The sequence below is a fragment of the Delphinus delphis genome, chromosome 14 (assembly GCF_949987515.2).
Source record: "Delphinus delphis chromosome 14, mDelDel1.2, whole genome shotgun sequence".
NCBI lineage: Eukaryota > Metazoa > Chordata > Mammalia > Artiodactyla > Delphinidae > Delphinus > Delphinus delphis.
This window is the reverse complement of record NC_082696.1, coordinates 70,350,883-70,370,572: the sequence shown is the minus strand read 5'-3', so window position 1 is coordinate 70,370,572 and position 19,690 is coordinate 70,350,883. Positions and strand designations below refer to the sequence as shown.

The 19,690-nt window shown below is 39.1% G+C and overlaps 1 protein-coding gene across 1 annotated transcript in view; it reads left to right on the top strand.

Annotated features, from left to right (window-relative positions):
• MRAP2 (melanocortin 2 receptor accessory protein 2) overlaps nt 1-19,690 on the top strand; it is a 54,068-nt gene that overhangs the window by 15,708 nt on the left and 18,670 nt on the right. The gene's annotated exons all lie outside the window — the stretch shown is intronic.

Here is a 19,690-nt window from a genome sequence, read left to right as displayed (position 1 = left end):
GAATCTGGAACTCTGATTTGAAGAACCTTCTCTTGTAACAGTCCGCAACATCCTTTCAGCCCCACTGGGTTTCTGGGGCTGTGGAAAGCAGTCTGTCTGTGTGTGTTCGTAGTGATGGACCAGAATAGCCCGCAGTCATTCCCAGCTCTGTGTTATAGGCATGCATTGTGCCTTGTGTTATTGGAGCGATTAATGATCCAGCACAGAGCAAGGAAATATAACTCTATGAAAGGTTACCGTCCACCTCCAGTCATAACTGCCTGCTGACTGGCCAGCATGAAGCAGCTCAGTTTACTTAAACAGAGTCGACATGATAAGCAGAAAGTGCTGCCCACTACCGGGTCCTGTCGTGGTTACCCCATAAATGGTCCAGAGATGTTTGCTTGTTTCAGAATGAATGTCCGCAGCACCATAAAAGTCGTAGGTTCTTATCTGGCTCAGCTTAATGGAACATGTTAGGAAATACAAGAGAGACTAGAATTGAAGATGCAAATGTGGCAAAGGAAATGCTTTCACTTCTTTTGTGTTTCCCGGCCGCTGCCACTCTAAGCTGTCTTGGCATTCATGGTTCCTCACTCCTACTTGCAAAGTGGGCTTTCTATTTTTTTCAGCTTCATTGAGGTATACTTGACAAATAAAATTGTAATATATTTAAAGTATACAAAGTGATAATTTGATATATTTTATATATTGTGAAAAGATTCCCCCCCCCCCCCGTTGAGTTAATTAACACATCCATCACCTCAGGTATGTATTTGTTTGATTGTTTATTCATTGGTGAGAACATTTAAGTTCTATTCCCTTGCAAATTTCAATTGTACGAAACAGTGTTATCAACTATACTTTCCATGTTATACATTAGATCCTTAGATCTTATTCAGCTTATAGCTGAAAGTTTATACTCTTTTACCAACCTCTCCTGATTTCTCCAATCCCCCAGCCCCTGGCAACCACTTTTCTGCTCTATTTCTATGAGTTCGACTTCTTTTCTTTTTTTTAGAGTCTACATGTAAGTGATATCATGCACTATTTGTCTTTCTCTGTCTAGCTTATTTCACTTCATATAATGCCCTCCAGTTTCACAAATCTTGTCATAAATGACAGTATTTCCTTCTTCTTAAAGGCCAAATAATACTCAAATATCTATTTATCTATCTATAACATTTAATTAATCCATTCATCCATGAATAGACAGTTAGGTTGTTTCCATACCTTGGCTATTGTGAATAATGTTACAATGAACATGGGAGTATAGATAACCTCTTCAAGATAACGCTTTCATTTCCGTTGGATATATATCCAGAAATGGGAAAGCTGGATGATATGGTAGTTCTACTTTTAATTTCTTGAGGAAATTTCATGCTGTTTTTCATAGTGGCTGCACCAGTTACATTCCTACCCACAATGCACAAGGGCTCCCTTTTCTCCGCATCCTCACCAACAGTTGTTATCTCTTGTCTTTTTGGTAACAGACATTCTAACAGTGGTGAGATGATATCTCCTTGAGGTTTTGAATTGCATTTTTCTAAAGATTAGCAGTGTTGACCACATTTTCATGTACCTGTGGACCATTTGGATGTCTTCTTTGGAAAAATGTCTGTTCAGGCCCTTTGCCCATTTTTAAATTGCATTGTTTTTTTGCTATTGAGTTGTATTAGTTCCTTGTATATTTTGGATATTAACCCCTTACCAGATATGTGATTTGCAAATGTTCTCATATTCCATAATTTGCCTTTTCATTTTGTCGATGGTTTCCTTTGCTGTGCAGAGGCTTTTTTTTTTTTTTGCACGGTACGAGGGCCTCTCACTGTTGTGGCCTCTCCCGCTGTGGAGCACAGGCTCCGGATGCGCAGGCTCAGCGGCCATGGCTCATGGGCCCAGCTGCTCCATGGCATATGGGATCTTCCCGGACCGGGGCACGAACCCATGTCCCCTGCATTGGCAGGCGGACTCTCAACCACTGTGCCACCAGGGAAGCCCTGTGCAGAGGCTTTTTAGTTTGATGTACTCCCACTTGTTTATTTTTGCCTTTGTTCCCTTTGCTTTTGGTGTTAAATCCAAAAACTCATCACCAAGAGTGATGTCAAGGAGCTTACCCCTATGTTTATGACCGTTATTTTGAATTCTCACTAAGGTCTGTTTCTGGAGATTTATCTTATTCTTTTGTTTGGAATACATTCCTCTATTTCTTCAGTGTCCTTGACTCTCTGTTTTGGTTTCTGTGCATTAGATAAGAGCCACCACTCCCAGTCTAGCAGAGTGGTCTTATATAGGAAATGAACCTTGTCATTCAGCCAGGCCTGAGATCTTAGTTTTCTCTCAAACTTGTATGATTGTTCAAGCAGACTTCTTTGTATTAGTAGCTCCTAGTAACTGAGGGCGTGTCCAGACCTGTCTGTGTCTGGAAGGAGAGGATTGTGGTCAGTGCCTAGATGCAGTTTGATTAGAAGCAGAACCTCAGGCAGCAGCTGCAGAGTAAATGGTTAAATTCTTTCCAGGGAGAAACTGGGAAATGGGCATTTTGTCTGCTCCTTCTGTGCTGAGCCTGGTGGAGAGCCATGGAAGGGTGCTGTCAGGCTTTTTAAGAACTACAGTCCTGTCGGACTCATGGCTATCAGAGCTGGGATATCAGGCAGTCCCTTGGACAGCAGCTGCAAAAGCTGGGGCGCCAGACTTGTATAAAAGCTCCTTCCAGGGAGATACTGACAACTTGGTTTTTTATTATTGGAATGGGCTAGAGGAAGAAGGCAGGGAAGTATGTGTTGGCTTCACTGGTCCCTGGGAAGGATCACAGCTGGCCCCTAGATGCCTGATAAATTAGAAGTCTGGCCCTCAGGCATCATCTTCTAAAGCAAGCAGATAAACCCCTTTCAGAGAAAGACTGGGAAATGGGTGTTTTTGCCTGCTCCCCCTGCACTGAGCCCTGGGGAGATAGTCATGTGTGCCCATGAAGAACTGCTCCTTTGTTTGCTATAACCTTGGATTCTCATGGACAAAAGCCCTGTCTGCTTTCAGAGCTAGATGTTTAGGAGGCTTGTCTCTCTAGTGGGAATCTTTTATTTTTAATTGAGGTAAAATTGGTACATAATATTATGTAAGTGTCAGGTGTACAAAATTATATTTAACATCTGTGTACACTACGAAGTGATCATCACCAAAGGTCTAGTTATCTACCATCACCATACAGTTGACCCCTTTTACCCATTTCACCTGTCCCCTAACTCCCTTCCCCTCTGATAACCACTGATCTGTTTTCTGTGTCTATCAATTTTTTGTTTGTTTTGTTTGTTTGTTTTAGATTCCACATATGAGTGAAATTATACAGTATTTGCCTTTCTCTAGTGTATTTTCTTTTCTCTAGTGTATTTCACTTAACATAATACCCTCACGGTCTATCTATATTGTCTCAAATGGCAACATTGCATTCTTTTTTATGACTGAGTAATATTCCATTTTCTCTGTGTGTTTGTACCATCTTCATTATCCATTCATCCATTGATGGACACTTAGGTTGTTTCCAAATCTTTGCTATTATAAATAATGCTGTGGATTGGTTCAAGATGGCAGAGTAGAAGGACGTGTTCTCACTCCCTCTTGTGAGAGCACTGGAATCACAACTAACTGCTGAACAGTCATCGACAGGAAGATGCTGGAACTCACCAAAAAAGATACCCCACATCCAAAGACAAAGGAGAAGCCACAATAAGATGATAGGAGGGGCGCAACACAGTAAAATCAAATCCCGTAACTGCTGGGTGGGTGACTCACAAACTGGAGAACACTTATACCACAGAAGTCCACCCACTGGAGTGAAGGTTCTGAGCCCCACATCAGGCTTCCCAACCTGGGGGTCTGGCAATGGGAGGAGGAATTACTAGAGAATCAGACTTTGAAGCCTGGTGGGATTTGATTGCAGGACTTTGACAGGACTGGGGGAAACAGAGACTCCACTCTTGGAGGGCACACACAAAGTAGTGTGTGCATCGGGACCCAGGGGAAGGAGCAGTGACCCCACAGGAGACTGAACCAGACCTACCTGCTAGTGTTGGAGGGTCTCCTGCAGAGGCAGGGGGTGGCTGTGTCTCACCATGAGGACAAGGACACTGGCAGCAGAAGTTCTGGGAAGTACTCCTGGCGTGAGTGCTCCCAGAGTCCGCCATTAGCCCCACCAAAGAGCCCCGGTAGGCTCCAGTGTTGGGTTGCCTCAGGCCAAACAAGCAACAGGGAGGGAACCCAGCCCCACCCATCAGCAGACAAGTGGATTAAAGTTTTACTGAGCTCTGCACACCAGAGCAACAGCCAGCTCTACCCACCACCAGTCCCTCCCATCAGGAAACTGGCACAAGCCTCTTAGGTAGCCTCATCCACTAGAAGGCAGACAGCAGAAGCAAGAAGAACTACAATCCTGCAGCCTGTGGAACAAAAACCACATTCACAGAAAGATAGACAAGATGAAAAGACAGAGGGCTATGTACCAGATGAAGGAACAAGATGAAACCCCAGAAAAACAACTAAATGAAGTGGAGATAGGCAACATTCCAGAAAAAGAATTCAGAATAATGATAGTGAAGATGATCCAGGACCTCGGAAAAAGAATGGAGGCAAAGATCGAGAAGATGCAAGAAATGTTTAACAAAGACCTAGAAGAATTAAAGAACAAACAAACAGAGATGAACAATACAGTAACTGAAATGAAAAATACACTAGAAGGAATCAATAGCAGAATAACTGAGGCAGAAGAATGGATAAGTGACCTGGAAGACAGAATAGTGAAATTCACTGCTGCAGAACAGAATAAAGAAGAAAGAATAAAAAGAAATGAAGACAGCCTAAGAGACCTCTGGGACAACAATAAATGCAACAACATTCACATTTTAGGGGTCCCAGAAGGAGAAGAAAGAGAGAAAGGACCCAAGAAAATATTTGAAGAGATTATAGTCAAAAAATTCCCTAACCTGGGAAAGGAGATAACCACCCAAGTCCAGGAGGCACAGAGAGTCCCACACAGGATAAACCCAAGGAGAAACACGCCAAGACACATAGTAATCAAATTGGCAAAAATTAAAGACAAAGTATTGAAAGCAGCAAGGGAAAAACAACAAATAACATACAAGGGAACTCCCATACGGTTAACAGCTGATTTCTCAGTGGACGCTCTACAAGCCAGAAGGGAGGGGAATGACATTTAAAGTGATGAAAGGGAAGAACCTACAACCAAGGTTACTCTCCCTGGCAAGGATCTCATTCAGATTCGATGGAGAAATCAAAAGCTCTACAGACAAGCAAAAGCTAAGAGAATTCAGCACCACCACAGCAGCTCTACAACAAATGCTAAAGGAACTTCTGTAAGTGGGAAACACAAGAGAAGAAAAGGACCTACAAAAACAAAGCCAAAACAATTAAGAAAATGGTCATAGGAACATACATATCGATAATTACCTTAAACGTGAATGGATTAAATGCTCCAACCAAAAGACACAGCCTCGCTGAATGGATACAAAAACAAGACCCATATATATTCTGTCTACAAGAGACCCACTTCAGACCTAGGGACACATACAGACTGAAAGTGAGGGGATGGAAAAAGATATTCCATGCAAATGGAAATCCAAAGAAAGCTGGAGTAGCAATCCTCAATATCAGATAAAATAGACTTTAAAATAAAGAATGTTACAAGAGACAAGGAAGGACACTACATAATGATCAAGGGATCAATCCAAGAAGAAGATATAACAATTATAAATATATGTGCATCCAACATAGGAGCACCTCAATACATAAGGCAACTGCTAACAACTATAAAAGAGGAAATTGACAGTAACACAATAATAGTGGGGAACTTTAACACCTCACTTACACCAAAGCACAGACCATCCAAACAGAAAGTTAATAAGGAAACACAAGCTTTAAATGACACAACAGACCAGATAGATTTAATTGATATTTATAGGACATTCCATCCAAAAACAGCAGATTACACTTTCTTCTCAAGTGCGCACAGAACATTCTCCAGGATAGATCACATCTTGGGTCACAAATCAAGCCTCAGTAAATTTAAGGAAATAGAAATCATATCAAGCATCTTTTCTGACCACAACATTATGAGATTAGATATCAATTACAGGGGAAAAAACGTAAAAAACACAAACACATGGAGGCTAAACAATACGTTCCTAAATAACCAAGAGACCACTGAAGAAATCAAAGAGGAAATCAAATACCTAGAGACAAATAACGATGAAAACACGATGATCCAAAACCTATGGGATGTGGCAAAAGCAGTTCTAAGGGGGAAGTTTATAGCAATACAATCCTACCTCAAGAAACAACAAATGGGCTTCCCTGGTGGCGCAGCAGTTGAGAGTCTGCCTGCCGATGCAGGGGACATGGGTTCCTGCCTTGGTTCAGGAATATCCCACGTGCCGCGGAGTGGCTAGGCCCATGAGCATGACCACTGAGCCTGCGTGTCCGGAGCCTGTGCTCTGCAACGGGAGAGGCCACAGCAGCGAGAAACCCGTGTACCACAAAAAAAAAAAAAAAAAAAAAAAAGAAACAACAAACATCTCAAATAAACAATCTAACCTTACACGTAAAAGAACTAGAGAAAGAAGAACAAACAAAACCCAAAGTTAGTAGAAGGAAAGAAATCATAAAGGTCAGAGCCGAAATAAATGAAAAAGAAACAAAGAAAACAAAGCAAAGATCAATAAAACTAAGAGCTGGTTCTTTGAGAAGATAAACAAAATTGATAAACCATTAGCCAGACTCATCAAGAAAAAGAGGGAGAGGACTCAAATCATTAAAATTAGAAATGAAAAAAGAGAAGTTACAACAGACACCACAGAAATACAAAGCATCCTAAGAGACTACCACAGGCAACTCTATGCCAATAAAATGGACACCCTGGAAGAAATGGACAAATTCTTAGAAAGTTATAACCTTCCAAGACTGAACCAGGAAGAAATAGAAAATATGAACAGATCAATCACAAGTATTGAAATTGAAATTGTGATTAAAAATCTTCCAACAAACAAAAGCTCAGGACCAGATGGCTTCACAGGTGAATTCTATCAAACATTTAGAGGAGAGCTAACATCCATCCTTCTCAGACTCTTGCAAAAAATTGCAGAGGAAGGAACACTCCCAAACTCATTCTATGAGGCCACCATCACCTTGATACCAAAACCAGACAAAGATACTACAAAAAAAGAAAATGACAGACCAATATCACTCATGAATATAGATGCAAAAATCCTCAACAGAATACTAGCAAACAGAATCCAACAATACATTAAAGGATCATACACCATGATCAAGTAGGATTTATCCCAAGGATGCAAGGATTCTTCAATATACACAAATCAATCAATGTGATACAACATATTAACAAACTGAAGGAGAAAAACCATATGATCATCTCAATAGATGCATAAAAAGCTTTTGACAAAATTCAACACCCACTTATGATAAAAACTCTCCAGAAGGTGGGCATAGGGGGAACCCACCTCAACATATTAAAAGCCATATATGACAAACCCACAGTAAACATCATTCTCAATGGTGAAAAACTGAAAGCATTTCCTCTAAGATCAGGAAAAAGACAAGCATATCCACTCTCATCACTATTATTCAACAAAATTTTGGAAGTCCTAGCCACGGCAGTCAGAGAAGAAAAAGAAATAAAAGGAATACAAATTGGAAAAGAAGAGTAAAACTGTCACTGTTTGCAGATGACCTGATACTATACATAGAGAATCCTAAAGATGCCACTAAAAAACTACTAGAGCTAATCAATAAATTTGGTAAAGTTGCAGGATACAAAATTAATGCACAGAAATCTCTTGCATTCCTATACACTAATGATGAAAAATGTGAAAGAGCCAAGGGGGGAAAGTGGCGGGGCAGGGGGGGAGAGGTGGGATGAATTGGGAGACTGGGATTGACATATATACACCAACATGTATAAAATGGATAACTAATAAGAACCTGCTGTATAAAAAAAATTAAATTAAAAAAATAATGCTGCAATGAACATAGGTGTTTATACATCTTTGCGAATTAGTGTTTTCATATTCTTCAGATAAATACCTAGAAGTAGAATAGTTGGATCATATGGTAGTTCTATTCTTAATTTTTTGAGGAATCTCCATACTGTTTTGTATAGTGGCTGCACCAATTTACATTCCTACCAATAGCGCTCAAGTGTTCCCTTTTCTTCTCATCCTCTCAAACACTTGCTATTTCTTGTCTTGAGAGCCATTCTAACAGTTGTAAGGTGATATCTCATAGTGGTTTTGATTTGAATTTCTCTAATAGTTAGTGATATTGAACATCTTTTCATGTGCCCTTTGGCCATCTGTATGTCTTCTTTGGAAAGATGTCTATTCAGATCCTCTGCCCATTTTTTAGTAGAGTTGTGTGTGTTTTTTGTTGTTGTATTGTCTGTGTTCTCTATATTTTTTATATTAACCCCTTTTGTATATATGATTTACAGATTTCTCCCATCAGTAGGCTGCCTTTTTGTTTTGATGATGGTTTCTTTCACTGTGCAGAAGCTTTTTAGTTTGATGTAGTCCCATTTATTTATTTTGCTTTTGTTTCCCTTGCCTTTGGAGTCAGATCTCTAAAAACATCACTAAGAATGATGTCAATAAGGTTACCACCTATGTTTTCTTCTAGAAATTTTATGGTTTCAGGTCTTATAGTCAAGCCTTTAATCCATTTTGAGTTAATTTTTGTGTATGGTATAAGATAGTGATCTAGTTTCATTCTTTTGCATGTGGCTGTCCAGTTTTCCCAACACCATTTATTGAAGAGACTGTCCTTTCCCCATACTATGTCCTTGGCTCCACTGTCATAGATTAATTGTCCATATATGTGTGGGTTTATTTCTGGGCTCTCTCTTTTCTTCATTGATCTGTGTGTCTGTTTTTATGACAATATCACACTGTTTTGATACTATAGCTTTGTAGTATATTTTGAAATCAGGGAGTATGATTCCTCCAGGTTTGTTCTTTCTCAAGATTGCTTTGACTATTCAGGATCTTTTGTGGTTCCATACAAATTTTAGAATTATTTGTTCTAGTTCTGTGAAATATGTCATTGGTATTTCATTAGGGATGGCATTGAATCTGTAGATTGCTTTGCATAGTATGGACATTTTAGCAATGTTAATTTTTCCAATCCTTGAATGCAGAATATCTTTCCATTTATTTGTGTCTTCTTCAGGTTTTTTTTTGTCAGAGTCTTACAGTTTTCAGCATAGAGATTTTCACCTCCTTGGTTAAATTTATTCTTAGGTATATTATTCTTTTTGATACAATTGTAAATGGAATTGTTTTCTTAATTTCTACTTATGATAGTTCATTATCAGTGTATAGAAATACCAGAGTTTCTGTATATTGAGTTTGTATCCTGCAAGTTTACTGAATTCATTTTTATAGTTGTAACAGTTTTTTGGTGGAGTCTTCAGGGTTTTCTACATATAGTACCATGTCAGCTGCAAATAGTGAAAGTTTTACTTGTTCCTTTTCAGTTTGGATGCTTTTTATTTCTTTTTCTTGTCTAATTGCTAAGACTTCCAATACTATGTTGAATAAAAGTGACAAGTGTGGGCATCCTAGTCTTGTTCCTGGTCTTAGAGGAAGAGCTTTCAGTTTTTCCCTGTTGAGTATGATGTTAGCTGTGGGTTTGTTATATTGATACATGGCTTTTATTAAGTTGAGGTATATTTCCTCCATACCCACTTTTTTTCCCCATGCTATCCTGTTACATTTAATCTCAGCAACTTGCATCCAAGAACTCATTCAAGAGAACATTATATAAGTTTATAAGCCATATTAAGTTGTACCAAAAAAGCTTTGCTCTCCTATAAACAGCCCTGAAAAACATGTTGTTTCTATTTGGTACTTAGATGATACTTTTTTAAAAAATTAAAGTATAGTTGATTTACAATGTTGTGCCAATCTCTGCTGTATAGCAAAATGACTCAGTTATACACATACATGCATTCTTTGCCATTATGGTTTATCCCAGGAGATTGGATATAGTTCCCTGTGCTATACAGTAGGACTTTGTTGTTTATCCATTCAAAATGTAATAGTTTGCATCTACCAACCTCAAACTCTAACTTGATCCCTCTCCCTCCCCCCTCCCCCTTGGCAACCACAAGTCTGTTCTCTATAGCTGTGAGTCTATTTCTACTTTGTAGGTAAGTTCATTTGTGCCATATTTTAGATTCCACACATATGTGATATCATATAGTATTTGTCTTTCTCTTTCTGAGTTATTTCACTTAGTGTGATCATCTCTAGCTGCATCCATGTTGCTGCAAATGGCATTATTTCATTCTTTTTTATGGCTGAGTAATATTCCATTGTATATATGTACCCCATCTTCTTTATCCATTCATCTGTCGATGGACATTTAGGTTGTTTCCATGTCTTGGCTATTGTGAATAGTGCTGCTATGAACATAGGGGTGCATGTATCTTTTTGAATTATAGTTTTGTCTGGGTAGGAGTGGGGTTGCTGGATCATATGGTAGGTCTATTTTTAGTTTTCTGAGGAACCTCTGTGCTGTTTTCCATAGCAGCTGCACCAACTTACATTCCCACCAACAGTGTAGGAGGGTTCCCTTTTCTCCACACCGTCTTCAACACTTGTTATTTGTAGACTTTTTAATGATAGTCATTTTGACTGGTGTGAGGTGGTACCTCATTGTAGTTTTGATGTGCATTTCTCTAATAATTAGTGATGTTGAGCATCTTTTCATGTGCCTATTGGTCATCTGTATGTCTTTTTGGAGAAATGTCTATTAATATAGTCACTTTGTTGAGAGTTCTTGTAAATGGATGTCGACTTTTGTCAAATGCTTTTTATGCAACGATTGATATGATCATGTGATTTTTATCTTTCATCCTGTTAATGTGGTGTATCATGTTGATTGATTTGCAGATACTGAACCATTTTTGCATCCCTGAAATAAATCCCTCTTGTTCATAGTGTATGATCTTTTTAATGTATGTTAAATTCAGTTTGCTAATGTTTTGTTGAAGATTTTTGCATCTATTTTCATCAAAGATATTGGCGTGTGATTTTTTTTCCCTTGGTATTCTTGTCTGGTTTTGGTATCAGGATAATATGGCCTTGTAAAATGAGTTGGAAACATTTCCTCCTCTTAATTTTTTTGGAACAGTTTGAAAAGCATAGATATTAAATCTTCTTTGAATGTTTCGTAGAATTCACCAGTGAAGTCTCCTGGTCCTATACTTTTGTTTGTTTGGAAGTTTTTTAAAATCACTGATTCAATCTCCTTATTAGTAATTGGTCTGTTCAGATTTTCTATTTCTCCATAATTCAGTCTTAGAAGATTGTGTGTTTCTAGAAACTTATCCATTTCTTCTAGGTTGTTGAATTTGTTGGTATATAGTTGTTCTTAGGAGTCTCTTATAATCTTTTCTATTTCTGTGGTATCAGTTGTAATTTCTCCTCTTTCATTTCTGACTTTATTTGATTCTTCTCTGTTTTTTTTCTTGGTTAGTCTAGCTGTTGGCTTGTTGATTTTGTTTATCTTTTCAAAGAACCAGCTCTTAGTTTCATTAATCCTTTCTATTTTTTTCATTTATTTTGGGTCTGATCTTTATTATTTCCTTCCTAATGCCAATTTTGAACTTTGTTCTTTGTTTTCTAGATCCTTTAGGTGTAATGTTAGATTGTTTATTTGAGATTTTTCTTGTTTCTCGTGGTAGGCCTGTATTGCTATGAACTTCCCTCTTAGAATCACTTTTGCTGCCTCTTATAGATTTTAGTATGTCATATTTTTGTTTTCATTTGTCTTTAGGTATTTTTAAATTTCTCCTTTGATTTCTTCAAAGATTCATTGGTTGTTCAGATTAAATGTTGTTTAATCTTCACATTTTTGTGGTTTTTACAATTTTCTTCCCATATTTGATTTCTAGTTTTATACCATTGTGGTTGGGAAAGATGCTTAATATGATTTCAAACTTCTTGAATTTATTGAGACTTGTTTTTTGGCTTGTTTAACATGTTATCTAGCCTGGAGAGTGTTCCATGTGCACCTGAGAATGGGTACTCTGATGCTTTTGGATGAAACGCTTTGTATATATCTATTAAATCTGTCTGCTCTAATGTGTCGTTTAAGCCTAATGTTTCTTTATTGATTTGATGTTTGAATGATGTATCCACTGATGTAAATGGGGTGTTAAAGTCCCCTACTGTTAGTTTGTTGATGTTAATTTCACTCCTTAGGCCTGTTAATATTTGCTTTATGTATTGTGGAGCTCCTATATTGGGTGCATATGTATTTTTTAAGTGTTACATCTTCTTGCTGCATTGACCTCTTTATCATTATATATATCCTCTTTGTCTTTTATTACATTCTTTGTTTTAAAGTCTGTTTTGTATGATATGAGTATAGCTACACCAGCTTTCTTTTAGTTTCCATTTGCATGGACTATCTTTCCTCATCCTTTCACTTTTAATTTGTGTGTGTCCTTACTTCTGAAGTGGATCTCTTGTAGGCAGCATCCAGATGGGTCTTGTTTTTTTTATCCATTCAGTCACTCTGTGTCTTTTGATTGGACAATTTAGTCCACTTACATTTAAAGTAATTACTGATAGATATGTACTTATTGCCATTTTGTTAATTATTTTTGGATTGTTTTTGTAGTTCCTCTCTGTTTCTTTTTCTCTTTCTTTCTTCCCTTGTGGTTTCATGGCTGTCTTTAGTGTTATGTTTAGGTTAATTCCTCTTTCTTTTGTGTATTTACTATAAGTTTTTGTTTGTGGTTACCATGGTTTACATATGACACCCTATGCATATAATGGTCTGTTTTAGGTTGATAACAACTTAAATTTCAACACATTCCAGAAGGTTACTTTTTTTTTTACTCCCTCCCTCATGTTTTATATTTTTTGACATCTTTATGACATCTATATAGATGTATATATACATCTATATATCTATATTTATGACATCTTTTACGTTTTTTATTTTATGCATACTTTAATTATTTTAGTTTTAGTTAATTTTTCTATTTTTTTGTCTTTTAATCTTCATTCTTGCTTTATAAGTGATTGATCCATTACCTTTACTACTGACTTACCTATTCTAGTGAGATTTTTACTCAATGTTTTTATGTTATAATCAATGCCATTTCTTTTTAGCTTAAAGAAGTCTCTTTATCATTTTTTGTAAGTCCAGTTTAACGGTGATGAACTCCTCTAGGTTTTGCTTATCTGGGAAACTCTTAAACTCTTCAATTCTGAATGATAACCTTGTCAGGTAGAGAACTTTTGGTTGGAATTTTTTCCTTTCAGCACTTTGAATATGTCATGCCACTCCCTTCACCTGCTAAGTTTCTGCTGAAAAATTTACTGATAGCCTTATGGGGTTTCTCTTGTATATGTAAAGTTTTTTGTTTTGTTTTGTTTTAGCTACTTTTAAGATTCTCTCTTTATCTTTGCCTTTTATCATTTTAATTATGGTGTGTCTTGGTGTGGACCTCTTTGGGTTCATCTTATTTGGAACTCTCTAGACTTACTGGACCTGGATGTCTCTTTCCTTCTTCAGACTAGGAAAGTTTTCAGCTAATGTTTCTTCATATAAGCTTTCTGGCCCTTTCTCCTCCTTTTGGACCCCTATAATGTGAATGTTATTCTGCTTGACATTGTTCCAAAAGTCCCTTGAGATATCTTTACTTTTTAAAATTCTTTTTTTTGTTTTTGCTCCTGTGTCTTAGTGAGTTCCATCGCTTTGTCTTCCTGGTGTGTTCTGCTTCATCCAGTCTGCTGCTGAACCCCTCGAGTTTGTTTTTCAGTTCAGTTATTATATTCTTCAGCTCTTTAACTTCTGTTTAGTACTTTCTTATATTTTCTCTTTCTTTGTTGAAGCTCTTACTGTGTTGCTCCATTCTTCTCCCAAGTTCAGTGAACATCTTTATGACCATTACTTTGAACTATTTATCAGGTAGATTGCTTATCTCCATTTCATTAAGGTCTTTTTCTGAGGTTTTGTCTTGTTCTTTCATTTGGGACATATTCCTCTGTCTCCTCATTTTGAATAACTCTCTGTGTTTGTTTCTGTGTATTGGGCCAAAAAGCTGCCTCCTCCAGTCTTGAAGGAGTGGCCTTGTGTAGGAAATCCTGTGGGCCCCAGATGCCCTGGCCACTAGAGCTGGGCACTTAAGGGGCATACCCTGTATGGGCTGCATGTGCCAGCCTGCTGCAGTGCAGGGGTGGGCAGGGGTCTTGCCCAACCCAGCTGTGGCATGCAGCTGTAGCACAGGGGTGGGTGGAGCTCTCATTGAGGCACACCTACTGGCACTAGCAGGTTAGAGGGAGACTTACAAAATGGCACCCACCAGTGCTGGCATTAGCAAGGTAGAATGAAATCACAAGAATGGCATCTGCCAGTGTGTCCATCACCAGAAAGAGTCCCAGCAGGTTCCTGCCTTTCCAGCAGATTCTTGAAGATTAGTTAATGGGTCTCCTTCATGAATAGTCCAGGTGCTTTTCAAGCAGGTGTTTTTGTGCTGCATTCTGGGGCAAGGGAGTCTGTGAGCCCTTTAAAAAGCAGGTTCTCCATTCCCTACAGATCTATGTTTTTCCTGGATGTAATCCTCATTGGTTTTCAAAGCCAGGCATTTTGGGGGCTTGTCTCTCCTATGCAGGATCTAAGATTTGAGGTGCTTGCTATAGAGCACAGACCACCTCACTCCTTAGAGAACAGTTCTGTATTTTTGAGATCCCTCCCAATTGTGGGTCGCTGCACCAGGGTGAAGATTTTTTTTTTGGTGAGACTGTGTTTCTGCATCTCCTAACTGTCTCAATGCTGTCTTTTTATCCTTTGTTGTGGAGGCTCTGTTTGTCCAGTTTTCAGGTCTTTTTCAGAAGGAAGTATTCCCTATGTGGTTGTAGATTTGTTGTGTCCGTGGGAGGAGGTGAATTCAGGATCTTCCTACACCACCATCTTGAACTGCTTCCAGTGGGGCTCTAGATGTGTGGTCTAAACCCTTCCTCAGGGAGAATGTGGGAGTTGGGGGTTACCTCAGATGGCTATGTTGCTGTGCTGGGGGTGGGGTTAATGGCAAGAGTGTGTCTCAGCCTTTCCTACTTATTTGGATGTGAGTAGGAAATCATTTGTCAGATGTGTAGGAGTTGCTCAGATAGTTTCTGGATCTCTTTCAGAGGGAATTGCTCCATATGTAGCTGTATATTCCATGTGTCTGTGGGAGGAGGGGAGCTCAGGAGCCTCCTGAGTTTCCATCATGGTCAACTCCCAATTCCAGCTAATAAAGTGCTTAGCCTTTGTTCCCACTCCCTCATTGCAGGAAGGACCACAAGAGCCGGGGCTTCATGTATAGGTCCTGGGGCCTGGATGCTACTGATTGCTGATGGCTGTGGCAGACCATCTGGCTGGGCAATTAGAGGGACAGGAGCAGTGATACCCTGGCTGGTTCCTGCCCTCTGGTCTCCAGCTATGGGACTAAAAGGCTTCGGAGTTACTAATTTCCTGGATCAAGAGCTTTCTATTTTTGTTCCTTAAAAATCATTAACTAAACCACATATCATTTACCCCTGAAGTGAATAGTAATAATTAAATGCTTTTGCTCATTCCTGTATTGATGTCTTCTCAGTAGTTCTTTGTGGAAGTAAAAAAAAAAAAAAAAAAGTACATGGAATCCATTAGGATGTGCTGTCATCAATTATCTGATGGAGGGCTGTTGCCGTCAGGGTGTGAAATCACCCCCTTTAACTTACTATGATTCTTTAATCTGTTATTTTCTGGGAAAATCTGTAGGTAAGGATACTTGCTGTTAAGAATTTTAGCAGAAATCAAAATGACTGGGCAAATTGCCATATATTTCCGTGTAATATATGCTTTTACAGGCAGAGAAAACAGCCTGCTGCTGTAGTTTTGGTTGGTGCATTTCCAGAAACAGTTGAAAATCTCTTTGGGGCATATTACATTTAGAAATGATTATAGCTGGAAAAAAATTCCTACAAAATGTAGGGAGAAGTATGATACACTACATACTTCCTTTACTCACTATATCATTAATAAGGAGTGCTTTTGTTTTTAACATTCCCATTAGGAAAACCCAAAAATTCCTGGGTGGGTCCTTGCTGTTTTGATTAAGAGATCTGATTAAAGTAGAGGCCCTTAGTTTCAGGAACAAACCCCAAGACATGCAGGAAAGTAAGTGAACTATTGTACTGTGTACCTTGGTATAGTCTCTTCCACTTTAAAATGCTGTAATTCTGCCCTTCAAGTGCGTCTCCTTGTTTGGCCGAGCAAAATTCAAAGCCAGTTAGGTGCAGTTTCAAAAGAATAAAAGTGAGTCATTTCAATGGGAAGCACTTATGAAGATAGGAATGACCATAGCAATTACCTTCATTTATTTGACCTGTAATGGATCTTCAGAGCAATAGCTACATCTCTAGTTAGACTGAGTTCTCCTGCCTGCTGAAATTAAGATTCCTACCTCCAAAGGGTCTTTCATCTGAGAAACAACCTCTGATGGTCATTGTAAATTCTCCTTTTGCCTTCAGTTTTGGATCTGGTATTAAACCTTGTATCTATCAGAAGTGGACATATATCTGACATACACTGGGTACCAGCAGAATGGACATTCATTCATTCTGCATGTATTTGTTGAGTACCTGTTATGTGCAGCACTATTTTAAGCACTGGAGATACAACAGTGAACAGAAAAGACAAAACACTTTCTCATATGGATCTTGCATTTTACTGGGAGAGAGATAATAAGTAAGTTAAATAGATGAACTATGCCAGATGGTGATAAAAGATAGAGTAGGGAAAGGAGATGTGGAGAGTCGAGGTGAAAGTATAGCTAGAATGGCCATGGAAGGCCTTCCTGAGAAGGAGAAAAATGATAGAAGACCTAAAGGAAGTGAGAGATTGAACTATAAGATACTTTGGGAAGAACATTCCAGAAAGTGCTCCATGGCAAGAGCAAAATGGAACACACAAGGAACAATGAGGAGGTCAGCCTGGTGCCAGAGGGGTGAATAAGAGGCAGAACATCAGGAGACAAAGTCAGGTGATGGGGAAGAGGGCACTGGGGCCTTAGAGGTCAAGCTAAGGACTTATGACTTATGACATTTTCTCTGAGAAGTCATTTGAGGGTTTGGAGCAGAAGCGTGGTACCTAGCTTGGGTTTCAGTAAGATCACTCTGCAGCTGGGGAAGGAAGGGGATGAGATTGGAAGCAGAGGCCAGGCAGGGGGCTATTGCCAAAATCCAGGCAGCTGCTGAGGTGACTTGGACCATGGTGGGGGCAGTGGAGTGGTAAGAAGTACATATACTCTGGATCTTTTTGAAGATAGATCTGACAGGATTTGTCAGTGGATTGGCAGTAGGGTGCAAGAGAAGGAGAAGGGCCAAGGATGATTTGAAACTTGTGATCTGAGTAACTGGCAGTATGAATTGCCATTGACTGAGATGGGGAAGACTGGGAGAAACAGCACCCCCAGGAGCTCATTTTTGGACTTGTTCCACTGAGACCCATCAGACCTCCAAGAGGACATGAAGGGAGAGATAGGTGTACAGTGAAGGTATAAATTTGAGTCATCAGCATATTCAAACCCAAGAGGCTGGTTGAATGAGTATCGATTAGAAAACTAAAGAGGTCCCAGAATTGAGCCCTGGGACACCCTAGCATTTAGAAATTGGGGGATGTTCAGAAGAAAGCAGCAAAGGAGTTTGAATTGAATTTATAGAAAGGTAAGAAGAAAATTGTGTGATTGTGGTTTCCTGGAAGCCAAGTGAAGAAAGGGTTTCAAAGATGAGACCATGGAGTGTGTCACATGCTGCTATTATGGTCAAGTAAGTCGAGGGCTGAGACTTGACTCTTGGATTTACAGTGTAGAAATTAATGGCAATGACCTTAAAAGCAGTTTCAGTAGAGTGTTAGGAGTAAACACTGCTAGAATTGGTTCAATAAAAAATGAGAGGAGAGGAACTGGAGACAGTATGTACAGGCAGATCTCTCAAGAATTGTGTTATAAATTTAGGGAGGAAGAGAAATGGGGCATTTATGAAGGGCTTGGCTAGGTGAGACATTTAGATAAGCAGAAGCAAAAGCCTATGAGTCAATGAGTTTACATTTTAGCAGGACCACTCTGGGAGCTGTGTTGAGGTGAGACTAAAGGAGCATCCTCTGATTCTGAGCCATCAGTGGTGGCCACAGTCTGTACTTTTGTCATGTGCCCACTTGCAGATAATGCCAGATACATGCGTGGATGAGTCAGCAGGAAGCTGACTCATCAAGATAGGAAACAGAGCTAGAGCTAGCGAAGGCTTAGAGTAAGACGTGTGATGGGGAGCACAGTAGAGGCAAATACTAGAACCCCACTGTTGGCTCCTTGCCAGGAATTCATACCACAGAACTGACCCTAACACCGTAGGAACCAGAAGTGGTGTGAAGACACTGCTGGCTCTGGTGTCCTGAACCCTCTCTTTAAGCATTAACCCTCATTTTTCATACAACCACGAGATGGAAAGGTCACAATTTATTCTTTTTTAAATTTTATTTTAGGGACTTCCCTGACAGTCCAGTGGTTAAGGCTCCACCTTCCAATGCAGGGGGCGTGGGTTCAATCCCTGGTTGGGGAGCTAACATCCCACATGCTGCATGGTGTAGCCAAAAATTAAATAAATAAATAAAATAAAAAATTTATTTTATATTGGACTATAGTTGATTTACAATGTTGTGTTAGTTTCAGGTGTACAGCAAAGTGATTCAGTTATACATATACATACATCTATTCTTCTTCAAAATCTTTTCTCATTTAGGTTATTACAAGATATTGAGCAGAGTTCCCTGTGCTATACAGTAGGTCCTTGTTGGTGGTCTATTTTAAATATAGTCGTGCGTATATGTCAATCCCAAACTCCCAATTTATCGCTCCCCCCCACCCTTCCCCTTTGGTAACCATAAGTTTGTTTTCTAAGTCTGTGAGTCTGTTTCTGTTTTGTAAATAAGTTCATTTGTATCATTATTTTAGATTACGCATGTAAGTGATATCATATTATATTTGTTTTTCTCTGACTTACTTCACTTAATATGATCATCTCTAGGTCCATCCATGGTGCTGCAAATGGCATCATTTCATTCTTTTTTATGGCTGAGTAGTATTCCATTATATATATATACCACATCTTCTTTATCCATTCCTCCGTCGAAGGACATTTAGGTTGCTTCCACGTCTTGGCTATCGTAAAAAGCGACGCAATGAACATTGGGGTGCATGTATCCTTTCGAACCATGGTTTTCTCTGGATATATGCCCAGGAGTGGGATTAGTGGATCATATGGTGATTCTATTTTTGTTTTTTTAAGGAACCTCCATACTGTTCTCCATAGTGGCTGCACTAATTTACATTCCCACCAACAGTGTAGGAGAGTTCCCTTTTCTCCACATCCTCTCCAGTATGTCTTGTTTGTAGACTTTTTGATGATGGCCATTCTGCCTGGTGTGAGGGGTGGAGGGGAGGGGAAATAGGATGGGCTAGTTGCTCTTGTCCTCCCCTATAGTGGAAAACATGGAGAAACATATCATACCAGTGAAAACCGTGCAAGCTGTCAGCTTTCAGCTCCGTTTCATTCCATTCATTAGAGCTCAGGCTAAGGGAAAGTCATTTTAT